The sequence below is a fragment of the Cajanus cajan genome, chromosome 2, assembly GCF_000230855.2.
Source record: "Cajanus cajan strain Asha chromosome 2, NIPB_CcT2T_4, whole genome shotgun sequence".
Lineage (NCBI taxonomy): Eukaryota > Viridiplantae > Streptophyta > Magnoliopsida > Fabales > Fabaceae > Cajanus > Cajanus cajan.
In genome coordinates, this window is record NC_138518.1 from 43,447,992 (window position 1) to 43,468,105 (window position 20,114).

Below are 20,114 nucleotides of genomic sequence, written 5' to 3' on the forward strand. Positions count from 1 at the left end.
CCGACTAGCTACTTGTTTTTGCTTCCTTTAAAGTTTCTTGTCTATAATTGTGTTTACTTAGTTGCTTAATTTCGTCTAGACTTGTGTAGATTTGATTGTTCACGTTTAGTTAGTCTTAAATACAAACAAATTGTGAAAAAGCATTCAAAATTTTTGTGAAAAAGTTTGGGGAATTGAAAGTACCACAAAGGAGTTTAGTGATTTCCACTTGAAAAGGCTTGGTTATTAAGTGGCTCTTTGTAGCTCACCTCCCTTGATAGTGCAACTTGTACACTTAGACTTCCAAGTGCTATTTTCATTCCTAGAAAATCTCAAAAATATTTTATACCTTTTTGCATAGCATATAAACTCTTATTGTTTAACCATGAGTCAACATTCTCAAAGTAGTAGTGACTTTCAATCTCCTAAAAGTTTTAAAAGAATTGTAAAGGAGGTTGAAGCACTAAAACTTTGGAAGCAAGATGAAGTACTTCAAAAACAAAAAGAAAAACTTGAAAAAGAAGTACAAATCATGGCTTTAGAACAAGAGATTCAAATGATTAAGCAACGAGAAGAAAAACTTTTGAAAAGATTAAATAAAAATAAAAGTCCAAAAGGTTCTTCTAGGAGCTCAACCAAGAGCTCCAATGATTCTCAAAGCCAAAATAATGATGGTAGTTTGCATATGGATGCTTACTATCAACCTCATCCTAGGAGAGTCATTAAAGAACACAAAGTGAGGGAATCAAGGGTTGATCTCCCTTACTTTCATGGAAAAGAAGATGTGGATGCCTACTTGGATTGGGAAATGAAAGTGGAGCAAATCTTCACTTGTCACCAAGTAGGTGAAGAAAGAAAAGTTCCCTTGGCCACCTTAGCTTTCCAAGGACAAGCTATGTATTGGTGGACCTCCTTAGAGAGAGAGAGAAGACTTCACAATGACCCTCCAATCACTTATTGGAATGAGTTGAGGAGTGCTATGAGAAGAAGGCACATACCTTCTTATTATAGTAGGGAGCTTATGGATAAGCTCCAAAGACTTCAACAAAAGAATATGAGTGTTGAGGAGTATAGACAAAAGATGGAGTTGTATCTCATGAGGGCTGGCATAAGGGAAGAGGAAAGATTGACCATTGCTAGGTTTTTAAGTGGTCTAAATTTTGATATAAGAGATAGAGTTGAGTTACTCCCTTATAGGGACCTTGATGATTTGGTCCAACTTTGTATAAGGGTGGAACAAAAAAATTTAAGAAAAAATTCTTTAAAAGGAAAAACTCAATCTAACTCTTATATCAAGAATGACTACAAGAGGGAGGGTCAATATGACTCTTCTAAAAGCTCTAGTAAGGGTCAAGAAAAAGAAAAAGAAAATGATAAAAATATTGTCACTTCTAGTAGTAAAACTAGTGACATCAAATGCTTTAAATGTCTTGGGAGAGGCCATATAGCTTCTCAATGTCCAACTAAAAAGGTCATGATTTTGAGAGGACAAGACATTTATAGTAGTCTTGATGAATCTAGTTCTACCACTTCAAGTGATAGTGAGACTAGTAAGGAAGATCCTCAAATTGAAAAGCTATATCCTGTTGATGGTGATCTTCTTATGGTCAAAAGGCTTCTTGGAAGTCAACCTTGTCCCACTTCACTATCACAAAGAGAGAACATCTTTCACACAAGATGTTTAGTTTCCAAAAGAACTTGTTCTCTCATTGTTGATAGTGGATCATGTTCAAATTGTTGTAGTACAAGGTTGATTAACAAGTTAGCCCTTACCACCATTCCTCACCCTCACCCTTACAAACTTCATTGGCTCAATGAAGGTGAGGAATTGGAGGTGAATCAACAAGTGAAGGTCAAGTTTTCTATAGGGGATTATAAAGATAAAGTTTTATGTGATGTGATCCCTATGGAAGCTTGTCATATTTTGCTTGGTAGGCCATGGCAATTTGATAAACAAACTATACATGATGGCCTCACTAACAAAATATCCTTCATTCATAAAAATAAGGAAATTGTTTTTAATCCTTTAACACCACCCCAAGTGTTTGAGGATCAAAAGCAAATGAAAAAGAAAAGAAACAAAGAAAAGAAAGAAGGACAGAGTGTGGATAAAGGGGACTCCACTAAGACATTTGTGACAAAAGAGAGTTATTTTATGACCAAACAAGACTTGAAAAGAACTCTCTTTATTCATAAAAGTTTTGACTCTTGTCCTAATGCTGCCACTTATCTTAGAGTTGAGAATGAAAAACAAAATAAATTTCAAACCAAGAATTCTCAACTTAGAGATATAGTGAAGAAGGAGTGGACTATTCCTAGTGTTACTCCTTATACTACTTCCTTGAAGGTGCACAAGGAAGGAAGTATTTCTTTGGATTTTCTAAAGCACCCAATTTTCGGTTTACATTGTTTAGTAGATCTAACTTGTAATAATCTATATTCTATGTTTGATCTTATGGGAAGTTCTTATTTTTTTGAACTTAATATGTTTCCTTCCCTACAAGACAAAAATAGATTATATGACTATGAGTATCTAATAAACAATCAAATCCAAAATTGTTTAGGACGTTTTTTAGTAGTATTTTCTTTATATTTTAGGAAAAGCCTAGGATACCATTTAGGGTACTTTAGGCAAGATATTATAGTGTTTAAAAATCAGTCTTTTCATTGTCTTAGTCATAGTGTTCTTACATTTTTAGGTTTTACTTCTAGGTTATGCTTAGAAGAGGAACCTATTTCTAGAGAGTCTAATATTTTATCTTTCTTTGTTAGGTTAGATACTAGGACTCCTCTTAGGATCCATGATCTTTTCTCTTACAATGTTACTTCTTATTCCTTGCATGTTTTATATGTAGGTGTTAATTTTTCTTCTTCCATTCATCCTCGAGATTTGAGGACAAATCCTTTTCAAGAGGGAGGGGATGATGGAATCATGCTTTGGAGTGCAAGAGGTGACATACTCAAAGAACCAAGAGGAGTTGGCTAGACATGAAGGTTTGGGCCAGTCAGGGCCCAATGGGCCTTATGGGCCTGGGAAGGCCCAAGTTGAACTTTTCATGGGCCATAGTTTGTTATAGCTATTTTCATATGTTTTGTATACATCATGTTAGTATAGGTATCATATATTTTGGTCTTGTATTTTGGACCACATAGAGTAGCATTTTAGGTTTTAGGCTAGTTGGGCCTAGTTTTGGGCTTCATGGGCCTTTGGGCTTTTGGTACCCAATATTGGGCTCATTTTCATTCTTGTAATTTTTCCTTTCCATTGTATTTGTTTGACCATTGTATTTAGGTCATTAGATTAGGAAAATACAAGGAATACTAAAGTAGGCTAATTAGGTTAAATTAGGTTTAATTTGGAAGCCATTTAAGTTACATTTGAGTCACATGTTTTGCACCTTTGGTGGCTGAACATGTGACCTCAAATTAACCCTAAATGACACTCCAAATTACACTTAGATGCACCTTAGGTACCTGAATTTTCGGAGTAGCACATGGGAGCCAAAATTTGAATTCAAATTTCAAATTTGAATTCAAATTTTGGGCACCACATGTCACCTTTTGATTTAGGCGCCCAAAGTGTGCAAAACCATGCTTACTTAAGTGTTTCCTTCACCATTTTGTATTCACTTTGAATATTGAATGAAATTTGAGAGCCTTTGGCCGAGTTTCTCCCTTTCAAAGTCACCTTGAGAGTTCTCCTTCAAACCTTAGGATTTCACCTTTCTTCCTTCTCTTTGAAGTGAGCACTCCATTGATGCTTGAGCTTGGATACTTCCATCCAAGGCTTAGGCCTATTCCAATCCGTGATTCATCCTTCTCAAGTGCTTGAAGTGCAGTTCCAAGTCTCCTTTGAAGAAGATCCGAGTTAGAGAGAATTTTAGGAGAAGTTCATCTTTCACTTTTCCTAGTGTTCTCCATCATAAAAGCACGCTTCAAAGGTTTATTCCCAAAATCCTTTCTTTTACCGCTTTTTGATTGTTGCATTACACGTTTAAAGCTTTCATCATGTAAACATTATACTTATAATCGTTTCTAATAAATAGGGGTAATTTAATAACTTTACACTATTATTTATGAAATAATCTGTCATAGGGAACTCGAAAGGGGCGTTGTGGGGTGCTAACACCTTCGTCACACGTAACCGACTCCCTTACCCAACTCTGGTTGTAATGGCCGAAGTTGATTTACGAAAATCAATTGCCTTATATCTTTTTCCAATGTTTTGAGTAAAACATTGGTGGCGACTCCAAGAACCCCTTCTTTTTGCGAAAACCACTAATCCATGGAGGGTCCCGCTTGGGATTAACATGGATTGGTGAGAGTCATTTAAACAAAATTGTTAGCTCGATGAGGTCTCAGTTTGAGAATAAGTCGTTCTAACAATCCACCATTTTTCAAAACTTAAAAAGAGTCCAACCATCGTCGCGAATGCCAATGTCCGTTTCGGCGGGTGGCGACAGATGGCGACTCCACTGGGGAAGCCTCGAGAGTCAGTCCCATTTAGTGATGGATTATTTCTAAAACGATAATTTAAAATTACTTCATTACCCCTCGCTTGTATGATAATATGTTTTACCTAATTGGCTTTAATAACTGTTGGATGTTTAAATTTTCGCAATTGTTTGAAATATAAACTGCACACGAACCTTTGCACACAACAGTTCCCTCTATACCCGGGGGCATGAGTGGAAAGCCATAGGGAGTGGATGTTAGTACGGCCGGTTGTCGAATGGGTCTATAGGTGCCCGTAGACCGTTGTCGGAAAACATCACTCAAGGTGAAAACCATGAACTCGAGTCCGACAGTGCGTTGGAGCTTTCCATCGACTTACGACGAGAGGAATTGGGTCCCTATAATAGGGGCACCTTGGGGGCCTTGGACCGGTGAGAACAGTTAGAACCTCCTTGAATATGCACTTTTCTGCAGGATACCCCTACCTCGTGATTCGCTCGTGACTGTTCGTGGATGAGTGAATTGTTTGTGCATTGTTTATGTGACATTGTTTGAGCATACATTGCATTCTTTAAACATACAACATTCCCTTTTAAAATAAGAATAAATAGGAATAAGAATCTTCCATTACATGGTGTTAACATCTACCTTCATCACATTCATATAGGTAGTTTCCCTTTTCTCCAAAAAAAAAACAAAATACCCAAAAAAGAAAAAAGTTATTTATCCAAACCAAGCAATATCATGCATCATCTTAGGAACATCTTGAAAACATGATAATGCTTAGTTGAATAAACACAATGCATGCATATTCAACGCCATCATCTCACATCATGCATTCTTATTGAAGATCATGGAGGGATCTAGGGGAGTGCATTGCATACATCTCTCCTAGTAATTCATTAATAAACATTAATAAAAAGAAAGAGTTAACCGATGCGTATGTTCAGAATGGATCGCACGCTGTTTATTATTAAATGTAAATCAACAACCGCGCCAAGCGAACGCACATCAACTCCGTTGTTGGTAATCAAGACGAATAAAGGGGAAGGTCCAACACCGTTAAGGATCACTGCTCTAAGACCTTTTCCCTACGAATCAAATAAGGCTGTGCCATGGATATACGACATCTATTCTTCTGCCGACAGCGATATCTCTGACATCGCTGGACTTGGGGGCATGACTAGGAGTGGCAGGATCTACACTCCCGAAGATCTTCATGATAAAGCTCCCAAGAATAAAGGAAAAGAAAAAGAAAAGGAGAAAACCGAGGAAAATAAAGAATCCGAGAAGGAGACTGACGAGCTGTTAAAATATATCCGACAGAGCGAGTACTCCATCGTGGATCAACTTCATAAGACGCCAGCAAAGATTACTCTGTTGTCGTTGATCCTATGCTCCGAACCGCATCGGCAAGCTCTGTTGAAAGTCTTGAACGAGGCATACGTGTCGCACACTATCTCCCAAGACAAATTTGAGGGGATTGTTAGTCACATCACGGCTAATGATCACCTCACTTTCACCGATGAAGAAATCCCCGCTGAGGGACCGAATCACAACAAGCCCTTGCACATCTCTGTAAAGTGCAAGGAATATCACATCGCTAAAGTCTTGGTGGATAATGGATCTTCCTTGAATGTGATGCCAAAAAGAACGTTTGATCAAGTGGCAATCAAGGGAATCCAAATGCGCCCGAGCAACATGATCGTCCGAGCTTTCGACGGTTCTAAAAGAGAAGTGGTGGGAGAAATTAATCTTCCAATCCAAATTGGACCCACCATCTTTAATGTCGAATTTCAAGTGATGGACATTACTCCTGCGTACAGCTGTCTCCTCGGCCGACCTTGGATTCATGATGCGAAAGCTGTTCCCTCTACGCTCCACCAGAAAGTTAAATTCATAGTGGGTGACAAGCTGGTGACCGTACAAGCTGAAGATGACATACTCATCAGCAAGCTATCTGCCATACCTTACGTGGATGCAGCAGAGGAAGCTCTAGAGACCGCCTTCCAAGCATTGGAGATCGCCAATGTCGAAACGTTTCCCCGAGAAATGAAGAAGGTAGCCTACATGCTCACCAAGAACGGATACTTGCCTGGACAAGGACTTGGCAAGGATTCCCAAGGAATTCCCGAGCTACCCATTATTAAGGATAATCCGGGGAAACAAGGGTTAGGATACAACCCTAATAAAGATCAAAGGACGAAGAGGAACCAAGATCCTTCTCGACGTTCTTTAAGCCAGATCTTTAGGATGGCCGGTTCACAAGCGTCAAGGCCGGTCGTCGTCATCAAGTGCTCTTCTCCTTCCGAAAGGGATGTATAGACCTGATGACTGTTAGAGATTACTCCTCGGGGATAGCCCGACCCCCGAGCCTCGATAGGGCACATGTTTCCGCTATAATTATAATAAAATCGTTCTTTATTATTTCTTATTGCTTCTTTTCTTGCTTGCAATAAATTTCTAGACCACATTATTTTAACCCTGTTTGAATAAGCATGAATGAGGTTAAAATCGTCTTAATAACAATAAACCCGCATCATTTTTATGTGGAAGTGTGTGTAACAACTTGGAGCACCTTTCCTTGGCCTCGACAAGTGCCATCATGGATAAAAAAGAAATCCTTTAAAAACAAAAAATCATAAAAACAAAAAAAAACTCTCGGCAGAAAACCCAAAAAGGGGGCTGCGCAAAAATAAGAGCAAAGAACCCGCTAGGAATCCCACGAAAGGATGACCTAGGCAAAAGTTAGGGTTGCAAAAATGAACAAAAATAAAGGTCCGCTGAAACGCCACAAAGGGGTGTTTTAGGCAAAAATAAGGACAATCAAAAAGCAAAAGAAATCCATGATGGTACCATGAGCTGAATCCAAAAAGAAAGGTTCAAGGGAAACTATCTAAGTTGTCGAATCACAACGTCAATAACAAGACTTTATTAACTTCATAAGTGTTTAATCAAACAAGCCTAAACACATGAGCCTACCTTGGCCAGCCATTCTTACAAAAACCGTTTTCAAAACAATAAATAATCCCCTCTAAAACACAAACTTTTGAACAAAAATATCTTTCCCTTCTTTTCTCTTGTCCCAAACGATTTTAGAATAATCTAGTGGAAACATGGAGATATAGTGGTCAATAGGAAGGTTAATACATCTTCTAAAGGAAGGGAATGATCACTGGGTTGATGACACCAATCTCGATATAACACGCATCATTCCTCGGTTACAGAAATCGGCAGCGCACAGCCCGTCTAGAGGAATGGCAAAATCCAAACGAAGACACGCATCGATTAATTCTTTTGAAAAATAAATCAAATAGAATTAGGTGCATCATACCGCATACATGCATACAGATGATAGGTGTAATGGAAGATCACTTATTCTCTGTTTATCCCAAAAAAAAAAAACAACAATACGCCCGTACCAGGTTCAATACGCCCGTATTGAAACTAGGGTTATGGGCAACTCTTCAGTTCAATACGGGCGTATTGAATTGAATACGCCCGTATTGGCTGTAACGGTCACACCAATACGGGCGTATTGAATCCAATACGGCCCGTATTGGCCCCCCCATTTTGTACAATAACGGTAAGGTCAGTACGGCCGTACTAAATTCAATACGGGCCGTACTGACCTACTTTTTTCTATAAATACGCCCCTTCCCCCTCTCATTCTGCACAGTATTCTCATCCCTCTGCATACCTTGTCTGTGAGTGAGTTTGAGATCCCCCTAATTCTGAGAAATTGCCGAGTCATCAAGAAAGAGACAAAGGGTCCCCGCGCAACTCGAAATGACCGCGCGGCATCAAGAGAGGCTGGAGTTCCTTGAGTCGTTCATCTTCCAGTCGTCGAGGGTGCTCGACTTCACCATCCTCCGGGCAATGGAATGGGAGGATGAGGTCAGAGGCTACATCAACGCCATAGGATGGGGATTCCTCCTTGATCCCCACCCTCAGATCTTCCCGACTGCGACGAAGGAATTTCTGGCTACCGTGGCATCACAGAGTCGACGAACAGCTTTGGCGCGACAGTCTACTCAGTGGATTTCTGGATGAGGGGAGGATACCGCTCCCTGACACTGGACGAATTCAACGTCCAGGCTGGCTTCTTTCAGCGAGTTGATCAGCTGGAATATCGGGACGCCATCTGTGAGTGCCCTGATAATCTGACCCCGAACGAGATGTGGAGAGAGCTCACGGGTCAGATGGACTACCACGCTGGAGTAAAGGGTACTCGGCTCCCGACGGCGCTCCGGATTTGCCACAAGCTGATCACCGGCTCCATCCATGCCAGACTGAAGAGCCTAGAGTCAGTGACGCGGCAGGATCTACTGGCTCTTTACTGCATGGCCACCGGACAGAGGGCCAACCCCGGATTCTTTTTCCTCGAGCATATAAAGAATCTGGGGGCAAGAGAGGGTAGCGACGCTCGGCGAGGATACATTATGGTCTCCACGCTCCTTTCACGACTCGCCGAGACTTGGGGGTGCCCCGATGGCGTAGATGCGGGGGAGTTGGCGCCCAAGCCCATCAATGCTGCCACCCTGCTCAACATGAAGATCATTGCTAGGGCAGGGAGGCAATATGTACGAGCGACCACCCACGACACCTTCAGCGAGCTCTTCGAGAACATCGAGCTCCCGGGTGATGTGGACCCGCAGCCAGAGGCCGACACCTCGCAGCAGGACAGGGCCTACTTTGATGCTCGTTTTGACGCGTTGCAGCAGAGCATCGACGCTCGATTCGACACTGCTCAGCACAGCATAGACGCCCTGATACAGGATTTTGACAGCCTGTCAGTCTGGCTGCATCGTCGCTTCCCAGACCCTCCACAGGATCCGCCGGCAGAGGAGTGAAGACCGGCTATTTTTCTTGCTTTTGTTTATTTGATTGATTGGGCTGTGCCCCACTCTTTTCATTACCACTGTACAAATTTCATTCCATTTAATAAATGAAGTTTTCCACTTTTGAATCCAAAATTCTTTAGCACTTTAATTTCTGTACAGAAAAAGCCGAAAATCGAAAAAAAAAGGCAAAAATTCAGAAAATCCGACAATCGTACAGAATAACTGAGCCTGGAGAGGCTTGCCGAAATAATACTCCCCAGAGACATCTCAGCTTGCACTCTTGGGCCGAATTCCCAGTGAAAGCTATCAGAGCAAGATCAGCAAGATTCCCCAATGGAAGCATGATCATCCAAACAAAATATCCGAGTCAAAGGACTCAGACTTCCTCAGTGGAAGATAGCTTTCCAACTCGAGCGACGAGTGAAGCTAAGCCTGCAGAGGCTTTCTAAATAATACTCTGGGATACATAAGATCCTCAATCCCCATTCGCCTACTCAGAGGCACTCCTCCAAAAAAAGGAAAATCCAAAAAGATCAATACCCATTCCCCAAGCGGAATTCGGTATTCAACCAAACACCGAACGTCAAGATAATCCGCCTAACAGAAGAGGCCAATCAAAATCAATACGACAGAATCCCTCAGTGGATAACAGCCTATGCAGAGGCAACAAAACCAGAAAATCAAAAGAGTCACCCGAATAAGGATAACCGGGATACTCCACCAACGTCGAAAGGACGTCAGCCAACCATAAGGCACCGCTCACATCAGAAAGAGCATCTTTGTGTCTACATCCCCAAGGAATCAGAATTTCCCCAGTGGTCACCAACTACGCAATGGAAAGTTGGGACACAAGAACCTATGAGTAACTGCACATCCCCTAAACGGATCCCTGCGTTATCCAGCCCTCAGCGGCACCAAAATCAAAAACAACCGTCGAAGCAGCATCGTGGACTGTGGAGACAAAATCATCACAACAGAATCCCCCAGCGGATAACAGCCTACGCAGAGGCAACAAAACCAGAAAATTAAAAGAGTCACCCGAATAAGAATAACCGGGATACTCCACCACCGTCGAAAGGACGTCAGCCAATCATAAGGCATCGCTCACCTCAGGAAGAGCATCTTTGTGTCTGCATCCCCAAGGAACCAGAATTTCCCCAGTGGGCACCAACTACTCAATGGAAAGTTGGGACACAAGAACCTATGAGTAACTGCACATCCCCTAGACGGATCCCTGCGTTATCCAGCCCTCAGCGGCACCAAAATCAAAAACAACCGTCGAAGCAGCATCGTGGACTGTGGAGACAAAATCATCACAAATCCCTGGAGAGGGCAAACTCACGCTACCAAAGTGACCAGAAGCACGGAGGTATGCAACCCTGGGGAAGGCAAACCGCAGACCCTAGAGAGGGCAAACTCACGCTACCGAGGTTGTCAGAAACACCGAGGTATGCACGAGCCTGGAGAGGCGACGACTAATACTCAGCTACCCCGTCGTCAGAAACACGGAGGTATGCAGCTACCGAGGTCGTCAGAAACACCGAGGTATGCACGAGCCTGGAGAGGCGACGACTAATACTCAGCTACCCCGTCGTCAGAAACACGGAGGTATGCAGCTACCGAGGTTGTCAGAAACACCGAGGTATGCACGAGCCTGGAGAGGCGACGACTAATACTCAGCTACCCCGTCGTCAGAAACACGAAGGTATGTAGCTACCGAGGTTGTCAGAAACACCGAGGTATGCACGAGCCTGGAGAGGCGACGACTAATACTCAGCTACCCCGTCGTCAGAAACACGGAGGTATGCAGCTACCGAGGTTGTCAGAAACACCGAGGTATGCACGAGCCTGGAGAGGCGACGACTAATACTCAGCTACCCCGTCGTGAGAAACACGGAGGTATGCAGCTACCGAGGTTGTCAGAAACACCGAGGTATGCACGAGCCTGGAGAGGCGACGACTAATACTCAGCTACCCCGTCGTCAGAAACACGGAGGTATGCAGCTACCGAGGTTGTCAGAAACACCGAGGTATGCACGAGCCTGGAGAGGCGACGACCAATACTCAGCTACCGACGTCGTCAGAAACACGGAGGCATGCAGACCCTGGAGAGGGCAAACTCACGCTACCGAGGTTGTCAGAAACACCGAGGTATGCACGAGCCTGGAGAGGCGACGACTAATAGTCAACCTGGAGAGGCCACTCAACAATTTTCCCACCGGAAGACACTACAAGGCGGAAGGATGGCTTACTCCCCGGACAATTGGGTCAAATCCATTACTTGTCAACCGGTACACCAAAAAGTCGTTCGACTAAGTAAAGGGGGGCAGCTGTAGACCCCTAAAATTGTCCGGGTCGGAAATAAAGCTCAAAGACTCTCAAAGACCGAAGGAAAGTCAGCCGGAAGGACTCCTGGAAGACCCTAGGATGATTCTTTGTAGGTCTAGAAGTCTTAGAGTAGCTTAGAATAAGGGTGTGCGAGGATTGGAGCTCAATACACCCTCCCAGAGGTTCAGTACGGCCGTACCAAATTCAATACGGCCGTACTGTAGTTCAAAAACCCAGTACGGGCCGTATTGACCTCCCAGGCCGTATTGCGACCCAATCCTATAAATAGGACGTCATTTGCACGTCATTCCATACTTTTTCCACACTTCTGGACCCTCGTGCTGAGTATTCTTGGGTTTTTGAGCTATTCTCTGCCCTAGAAGTCTCTCCGAGAGCCAATCCGACGAAGTTCTTGAGTCATGAGCCATTAGCTTGAGACTCGAACAAGTCGAAGGGAAATCTCTTTGATTTCCATAGTAAAATTTATCTTTAGGGAAAGGAGCGAGCGGACGTGTAGTGGGAAGGAGCGCCAAAAAGCCTCCTAAACTTCGTTTTGAATATATAAAAGCACGCTTCAAAGGTTTATTCCCAAAATCCTTTCTTTTACCGCTTTTTGATTGTTGCATTACACGTTTAAATCTTTCATCATGTAAACATTATACTTATAATCGTTTCTAATAAATAGGGGTAATTTAGTAACTTTACACTATTATTTATGAAATAATCTGTCATAGGGAACCCGAAAGGGGCGTTGTGGGGTGCTAACACCTTCCTCACACGTAATCGACTCCCTTACCCAACTCTGGTTGTAATGGCCGAAGTTGATTTACGAAAATCAATTGCCTTATATCTTTTTCCAATGTTTTGAGTAAAACATTGGTGGCGACTCCAAGAACCCCTTCTTTTTGCGAAAACCACTAATCCATGGAGGGTCCCGCTTGGGATTAACATGGATTGGTGAGAGTCATTTAAACAAAATTGTTAGCTCGATGAGGTCTCAGTTTGAGAATAAGTCGTTCTAACAATCCACCATTTTTTAAAACTTAAAAAGAGTCCAACCATCGTCGCGAATGCCAATGTCCGTTTCGGCGGGTGGCGACATTGGACACTCAACTTTCATGTGTCCTGGTTTTCCACATTCAAAGCAATTGAAGGAGGATGTACTTGCTTCCTCTTTCTTGTTTGTCTTTCTATTAAATTTGTAGGGGGAATTTTTCTTTCTCCTTATGAATTTTCTGAACTTCTTCACCAGCAAATTGAAGTTTTCAGTCTCGGAATCATCGAAGCTTGATTCTTCACACACCTCTTTTTCTTTGGCAGATTTCAAGGCTTTCAATGACACTCCTTTGCCTTTCTTATCCTGTTGCTCATTTTCTTCAAATATGTGCAGCTTTTGCTCATGCTCGCTTAGCTTCCCAAAGAGAGTAGCAAGTGTCAAGGAGGTCAAATCCTTTGATTCTTCAATGGCTGTCACCTTTGCTTGCCATGATCTGTCCAAGCATTGCAGCACTTTCAAATTCAGCTCTTCTTTCTCAAATTTCCTGCCAAGGTCAACAAGGTGATTTATCAAGTATGTAAATCTCTTTTGAAAATCATAAATAGATTCACCATTTTGCATTCTAAACAACTCATATTCTCTAATGAGAGTATGCTTTTTTGATCTTTTTACATCACTTGTTCCTTCATGAGTGACTTGCAAAGTATCCCACATTTCTTTAGCAGATATGCATTGTAAAATTCTAAAAAATTCATCAATTGACAATGCAGATGTTATGATGTTTTTGGCTCTCTTGTCATGTTGGGCTCTTTTTTTTTCCTCATCACTCCACTCACTCCAATGTTTTTCTTTAAGCTCATCACCATCTTTTTTCATAGGGATATAGGGTCCATTTTCTATTGCATCCCATACAGCAATATCAATACCTTCAATGAAAATTCTCATCCTAATTTTCCAATAGACATAGTTTTCTCCATTGAAAATAGGAGGTCTATGAATAGACACACCCTCACCATAGGGTAGGTTGTTGTTGGCCATTTTTGAAATCTTGAATAACTCTCAAGAACCTTGCTCTAGATACCAATTGTTAGAAAAAAATGGCACAATCCAAGAGGGGGGGTGAATTGGATTCTATGACCCTTTAAAAATTTCAGAGTATTTAGGGTCTTTATTTCACTTAAACTTTTCTAAGACAGAATTTTCAATGATGTTTCTTCAAAGACTTGTTTATAGAAGTATGAATGCTATATGCTTTCTCGATTACAAAATAATGAGGTTCAAATGTAATGCATTAAATTCATATTAAACCATCAATATTCACACACACATGTTAATCAAGAATTATCTTCTTTAATGTTCAACCAAGATATTACTTAAAGTAAAAGATAAAGGTAGAAGAAGATTGCACTGTAGACCCCTAAAATTTTTCGGGTCGGAAATAAAGCTCAAAGACTCTCAAAGACCGAAGGAAAGTCAGCCGGAAGGACTCCTGGAAGACCCTAGGATGATTCTTTATAGGTCTAGAAGTCTTAGAGTAGCTTAGAATAAGGGTGTGCGAGGATTGAAGCTCAATACACCCTCCCAGAGGTTCAGTACGGCCGTACTGAGCCATTTGAACTGCAATACGGCCGTAGTGAACTCAATACGGCCGTACTGAAGTTTTTGAACTTCAGTACGGCCGTACCAAATTCAATACGGCCGTACTGTAGTTCAAAAAAACTCAGTACGGGCCGTAGTGAAACCAATACGGCCGTACTGAAGTTTTTGAACTTCAGTACGACCGTACCAAATTCAATACGGCCGTACTGTAGTTCAAAAACCCAGTACGGGCCGTATTGACCTCCCAGGCCGTATTGCGCCTCAATCCTATAAATAGGACGTCATTTGCACGTCCTCCCACACTTTTTCCAGACTTCTGGACCCTCGTGCTGAGTATTCTTGGGTTTTTGAGCTATTCTCTGCCCTAGAAGTCTCTTCGAGAGCCAATCCGACGAAGTTCTTGAGTCATGAGCCATTAGCTTGAGACTCGAACAAGTCGAAGGGAAATCTCTTTGATTTCCATAGTAAAAATTATCTTTAGGGAAAGGAGCGAGCGAACGTGTAGTGGGAGGGAGCGCCAAAAAGCCTCCTAAACTTCGTCTTGAATATATAAAAGCACGCTTCAAAGGTTTATTCCCAAAATCCTTTCTTTTACCGCTTTTTGATTGTTGCATTACACGTTTAAAGCTTTCATCATGTAAATATTTTACTTATAATCGTTTCTAATAAATGGGGGTAATTTAGTAACTTTACGCTATTATTTATGAAATAATCTGTCATAGGGAACCCGAAAGGGGCGTTGTGGGGTGCTAACACCTTCCTCACACGTAACCGACTCCCTTACCCAACTCTGGTTGTAATGGCCGAAGTTGATTTGCGAAAATCAATTGCCTTATATCTTTTTCCAATGTTTTGAGTAAAACATTGGTGGCGACTCCAAGAACCCCTTCTTTTTGCGAAAACCACTAATCCATGGAGGGTCCCGCTTGGGATTAACATGGATTGGTGAGAGTCATTTAAACAAAATTGTTAGTTCGATGAGGTCTCAGTTTGAGAATAAGTTGTTCTAACAATCCATCATCTTTCAAAACTTAAAAAGAGTCCAACCATCGTCGCGAATGCCAACGTCCGTTTCGGCGGGTGGCGACAGATGGCGACTCCACTGGGGAAGCCTCGAGAGTCAGTCCCATTTAGTGATGGATTATTTCTAAAATGATAGTTCAAAATTACTTCATTACCCCTCGCTTGTATGATAATATGTTTTATCTAATTGGCTTTAATAACTGTTGAATGTTTAAATTTTCGCAATTGTTTGAAATACAAACTGCACACGAACCTTTGCACACAACAGTTCCCTCTATACCCGGGGGCATGAGTGGAAAGCCATAGGGAGTGGATGCTAGTACGGCCGGTTGTCGAATGGGTCTATAGGTGCCCGTAGACCGTTGTCGGAAAACATCACTCAAGGTGATAACCATGAACTCAAGTTCGACAGTGCGTTGGAACTTTCCATCGACTTACGACGAGAGGAATTGGGTCCCTATAATGGGGGCACCTTGGGGGCCTCAGACCAGTGAGAACAGTTAGAACCTCCTTGAATATGCACTTTTCTACAGGATACCCCTACCTCATGATTCGCTCGTGACTGTTCGTGGATGAGTGAATTGTTTGTGCATTGTTTATGTGACATTGTTTGAGCATACATTGCATTCTTTAAACATACAACATTCCCTTTTTTTAAAAAAATAAGAATAAATAGGAATAAGAATCTTCCCTTACATGGTGTTAACATCTACCTTCATCACATTCATATAGGTAGTTTCCATTTTCACCCAAAAAATAAATAAATACAAAAACAAAATACCCAAGAAAGAGAAAAAAAGGGTCATTTATCCAAATCAAGCAATATCATGCATCATCCTAGGAACATCCCGAAAACATGATAATGCTTAGTTGAATAAACACAATGCATGCATATTCAACGCCATCATCTCATATCATGCATTCTTATCAAAGAGCATGGAGGGATCTAGGTTTACATTTCATACATCCCTCCTAGTAATTCATTAATAAACATTAATAAAAAGAAAGGATTAATCGATGCGTATGTTCAGAATGAATCGCACGCCGTTTGTTATTAAGTGTAAAACCAACAACCGCGCCAAGCGAACGCACATCAACTCCGTTGTTGGTAATCAAGACGAATAAAGGGGAAGGTCCGACACCGTTAAGGATCACTGCTCCAAGACCTTTTCCCTACGAATCGAATAAGGCTGTGCCATTGATATACGACATCCATTCTTCTGCCGACAGCGATATCTCTAACATCGCTGGACTTGGGGGCATGACTAGGAGTGGCAGGATCTACACTCCCGAAGATCTTCATGATAAAGCTCCCAAGAATAAAGGAAAAGAAAAAGAAAAAGAAAAAATCAAGGAAAATAAAGAATCCGAGGAGGAGACTGACGAGCTGTTAAAGTATATCCGACAGAGCGAGTACTCCATCGTGGATCAACTTCATAGGACGCCAGCAAAAATTACTCTGTTGTCGTTGATCCTATGCTCCGAACTGCATCGGCAAGCTCTGTTGAAAGTCTTGAACGAGGCATACGCGTCGCACACTATCTCCCAAGACAAGTTTGAGGGGATTGTTAGTCACATCACGACTAATGATCACCTCACTTTCACCGATGAAGAAACCCCCGCTGAGGGACCGAATCACAACAAGCCCTTGCACATCTCTGTAAAGTGCAAGGAATATCACATCGCTAAAGTCTTGGTGGATAATGGATCTTCCTTGAATGTGATGCCAAAAAGAACATTTGATCAAGTGGCAATCAAGGGAATCCAAATGCGCCCGAGCAACATGATCGTCCGAGCTTTCGACGGTTCTAAAAGAGAAGTGGTGGGAGAAATTAATCTTCCAATCCAAATTGGACCCACCATCTTTAATGTCGAATTTCAAGTGATGGGCATTACTCCTGCATACAGCTGTCTCCTCGGCCGACCTTGGATTCATGATGCAAAAGTTGTTCCCTCTACACTCCACCATCTACACTCCACCAGAAAGTCAAATTCATAGTGGGTGACAAGCTGGTGACCGTACAAGCCGAAGATGACATACTCATCAACAAGCCATCTGCCATACCTTACGTGGATGCAGCAGAGGAAGCTCTAGAGACCGCCTTCCAAGCATTGGAGATCGCCAATGTCGAAACGTTTCCCTGAGAAATGAAGAAGGTAGCCTACATGCTCACCAAGAACGGATACTTGCCTGGACAAGGACTTGGCAAGGATTCCCAAGGAATTCCCGAGCTACCCATTATTAAGGATAATCCGGGGAAACAAGGGTTAGAATACAACCCTAATAAAGATCAAAGGACGAAGAGGAACCAAGATCCTTCTCGACGTTCTTTAAGCTAGATCTTTAGGAAGGCCGGTTCACAAGCGTCAAGGACGGTCATCGTCATCAAGTGCTCTTCTCCTTTTTTACGGATGTATAGACCTGATGACTGTTAGAGATTACTCCTCGGGGACAGCCCGACCCCCGAGCCTCGATAGGGCACATGTTTCCTCTAGAATTATAATAAAATCATTCTTTATTATTTCTTATTGCTTCTTTTCTTGCTTGCAATAAATTTCTAGACCACATTATTTTAACCCTGTTTGAATAAGCATGAATGAGGTTAAAATTGTCTTAATAACAATAAACCCGCATCATTTTTATGTGGAAGTGTGTGTGACAACTTGGAGCACCATTCCTTGGCCTCGACAAGTGCCATCATGGATAAAAAAGAAATCCTTTAAAAACAAAAATCATAAAAACAAAAAAAGCTCGGCAGGAAACCCAAAAAGGGGGCTGCGCAAAAATAAGAGCAAAGAACCCGCTAGGAATCCCACGAAAGGGTGACCTAGGCAAAAGTTAGGGTTGCAAAAATAAACAAAAACAAAGGTCCGCTGAGACGCCACAAAAGGGGTGTTTTAGGCAAAAATAAGGACAATCAAAAAACAAAAGAAATCCATGATGGTACCATGAGCTGAATCCAAAAAGAACGGTTCAAGGGAAACTATCTAAGTTGTCGAATCACAACATCAATAAACAAGACTTTCTTAACTTCATAAGTGTTTAATCAAACAAGCCTAAACACATGAGCCTACCTTGGCCAGCCATTCTTACAAAAACCTCTTTCAAAACAATAAATAATCCCCTCTAAAACACAAACTTTCGAACAAAAATACCTTTCCCTTCTTTTCTCTTGTCCCAAACGATTTTAGAATAATCTAGTGGAAACATGGAGATATAGTGGTCAATAGGAAGGTTAATACATCTTCTAAAGGAAGGGAATGATCACTGGGTTGATGACACCAATCTCGATATAACACGCATCATTCCTCGGTTACAGAAATCGGCAGCGCACAGCCCGTCTAGAGGAATGGCAAAAATCCAAGAAAAGAAACGCATCGGTTAATTCTTTTGAAAAATAAATCAAATAGAATTAGGTGCATCATACCGCATACATGCATACAGATGATAGGTGTACTGGAAGATCACTTATTCTCTGTTTATTGAAAAAAATAAAAAAATAAAAAATAAAAAATAAAAAATAAAATAAACTTCAGAAAAAACAATGCGCCCGTACCATGTTCAGTACACCCGTACTAAAATTAGGGTTATGAACAAATTTTCAACTCAATACGGGCGTACTGAAATGAATACGGTAGCATTGGCCATAATGTCCACACCAATACGGGCGTATTGAATTCAATACGGCCCGTATTGGCCCATTCTTTTGTACATCAACAATAAGATCAGTACGGCCGTACTGAATTCAACATGGGCCGTACTTTTTTCTATAAATACGTCCCTCCTCCTCTCATTCATCACAACATCTTCATTCCTCTGCATACTTTATTTGTGAGTGTGTTTGAGATCCCTCCGTACAGAAAAAGGCAAAAATCGACAAAAAAGGCAAAAATTCAGAAAATCCAACAAAATCGTACAGAATAACTGAGCCTGGAGAGGCTTGCCGAAATAATACTCCCCAGAGACATCTCAGCTTGCACTCTTGGGCCGAATTCCCAGTGAAAGCTATCAGAGCAAGATCAGCAAGATTCCCCAATGGAAGCATGATCATCCAAACAAAATATCAGAGTCAAAGGACTTAGACTTCCTTAGTGGAAGATAGCTTTCCAACTCGAGCGACGAGTGAAGCTAAGCCTGAAGAGGCTTTCTAAATAATACTCTGGGATACATAAGATCCTCAATCCCCATTCGCCTACTCAGAGGCACTCCTTCAAAAAGAGAAAATCCAACAATCATACAGAATAACTGAGCCTGGAGAGGCTTGCCGAAATAATACTCCCCAGAGACATCTCAGCTTACACTCTTGGGCCGAATTCCCAGTGAAAGCTATCAGAGCAAGATCAACAAGATTCCCCAATGGAAGCATGATCATCCAAGCAAAATATCCGAGTCAAAGGGCTCAGACTTCCTCAGTGGAAGATAGCTTTCCAACTCAAGCAATGAGTGAAGCTAAGCCTGCAGAGGCTTTCTGAATAATACTCTGTGTAGACCCCTAAAATTGTCTGGGTAGGAAATAAAGCTCAAAGACTCTCGAAGACCGAAGGAAAGTCAGCCGGAAAGACTCCTGGAAGACCCTAGGATGATTCTTTGTAGGTCTAGAAGTCTTAGAGTAGCTTAGAATAAGGGTGTGCGAGGATTGGAGCTCAATACACCCTCCCAGAGGTTCAGTACGGCCGTACTGAGCCATTTGAACTGCAATACGGCCGTAGTGAACTCAATACGGCCGTACTGAAGTTTTTGAACTTCAGTACGGCCGTACCAAATTCAATACGGCCGTACTGTAGTTCAAAAAACTTCAGTACGGGCCGTAGTGAAATCAATACGGCCGTACTGAAGTTTTTGAACTTCAATACAGCCGTACCAAATTCAATACGGTCGCACTGTAGTT